Below are 2,180 nucleotides of genomic sequence, written 5' to 3'. Positions count from 1 at the left end.
CAGCAGAGCTCCACATCTTAATCTATGGGGTGTAGAAACTCGACCATTGAAAATACATAAGAACAAGAAGTCTAGGCATGGCCGTGAGCCAGCCCCATACATGAACATATAAGTTCCAAAGATGAAAAGTGTGTAAAAGTATGAAAATACAATAGCAAAAGGTCCTATTTATAGTAAACTATTAGCCTAGGATTTACAGAAATAGGTAATTAATGCATTAATCTTCTTCCGGGCCCACTTGGTGTGTGCTTGTGCTGAGCATTGAAGCTTTCATGTGTAGAGGCTTTTCTTGGAGTTAAACGCCAGCTTTTGTGCTAGTTTGGGCGTTTAACTCCAGCTTTTATGCTAGTTCTGGCGTTTTGACGCCAAAATATTTATGCTGACTTGGAACGCCAGTTTGGGCCATCAAATCTCAGGCAAAGTATGAACTATTATATATTGCTGGAAAGCCCAGGATATCTACTTTCCAACGCAATTCAGAGCGCGCCAATTGGGCTTCTTTAGCTCCAGAAAATCCACTTCGAGTGCAGGGAGGTCAGAATCCAATAGCATCTGCAGTCCTTTTTCAGCCTCTGAATCAGATTTTTGCTCAAGTCCCTCAATTTCAGCCAGAAAATACCTGAAATCACAGAAAAATACACAAACTCATAGTAAAGTCCAAAAATGTGATTTTTATTTAAAAACTAATAAAAATATAATAAAAAGTGACTAAAATATATTAAAAACTACCTAAAAACAATGCCAAAAAGCGTATAAATTATCCGCTCATCAATTCACAACCTAAGGATAGCCTGAACACTTAGGATAAGCTGGTCAGTGCTTTCCTGGCCAAATTCTTTCCACCTCAAAGATGAGTAAGGTTAGAGTGGAAATCCAAACCTTCAGACAGAAGGAAGGAGAATCCCTCTATGAAGATTGGGAAAGATATAAGCAACTGATCAAAAGGTGTCCTACTGACATGCTTCTAGAATGGAGCATCATAAGTATATTCTATGATGGTCTATCTGAATTGTCAAAAATGTCATTGGACCATTCTGCAGGAGGATCTCTTCACGTGAAAACCCCTGCAGAAGCTCAGGAACTCATTGAAATGGTTGCAAATAACTAGTTCATCTACACCTCTGAGAGGAATCCTGTGAACAATGGGATGCCTCAGAAGAAGGGAGTTCTTGAAATTGATACTCTAAATGCCATATTGGCTCAGAACAAAATATTGACTCAGCAAGTCAATATGATTTTTCAGAGTCTGAATGGATTGCAAGCTACATCCAACAGTACTAAAGAAGCATCTTCTGAAGAAGAAGCTTATGATCCTGAGAACCTTGCAATGGCAGAGGTGAATTACATGGGAGAACCCTATGGAAACGCCTATAATCTTTCATGGAGAAATCATCCAAGTTTCTCATGGAAGGACCAACAGAAGCCTCAACAAGGCTTCAATAATAATGGTGGAAGAAATAGGTTTAGCAATAGCAAGCCTTTTTCATCATCTTCTCAGCAACAGACAGAGAATTCTGAACAGAGCCATTTTGGCCTTGCAACCATAGTCTCTGATCTATCCAAGACCACACTAAGTTTTATGAATGAAACAACGTCCTCCATTAGAAATTTGGAGGCACAGGTGGGTCAGCTGAGTAAGAAGATTACTGAAACTCCTCCCAGTACTCTCCCAAGCAATACAGAAGAAAATCCTAAGAGAGAGTGCAAGGCCATAACCTTACTTGGTGTGGCCGAATATCCAGAGGAGGAGGAGGACGTGAATCCCAGTGAGAAAGACCTCTTGGGACGTCCTCTGGACAGAAAAGAGTTCCCTTTTGAGGAACCAAAGGAATCTAAGGCTCATACAGAGACCCTAGAGATTCCATTGGACCTCCTTCTGCCATTCATGAGCTCTGATGAATACTCTTCCTCTGAAGAGGATGATGACACCATTACAGAGCAAGTTGCTAAGTATATAGGAGCAATCATGAAGTTGAATGCCAGTTTATTTGGTAATGAGACTTGGGAGGATGAACCCCCCTTGCTCACCAAAGAACTGAGTGTACTAATGAGGCAGACATTGCCTCAGAAGAAACCGGATCCCGGAAAGTTCTTCATTCCTTGTACCATAGGCACCATGACCTTTGAGAAAGCTCTGTTTGACCTTGGGTCAGGGATAAACCTCATGCCACTCTCTGTGA

The sequence above is a fragment of the Arachis ipaensis genome, chromosome B8 (assembly GCF_059453495.1).
Source record: "Arachis ipaensis isolate K30076 ecotype BB chromosome B8, ASM5945349v1, whole genome shotgun sequence".
NCBI lineage: Eukaryota > Viridiplantae > Streptophyta > Magnoliopsida > Fabales > Fabaceae > Arachis > Arachis ipaensis.
Note: the sequence above shows the minus strand (reverse complement) of the source record.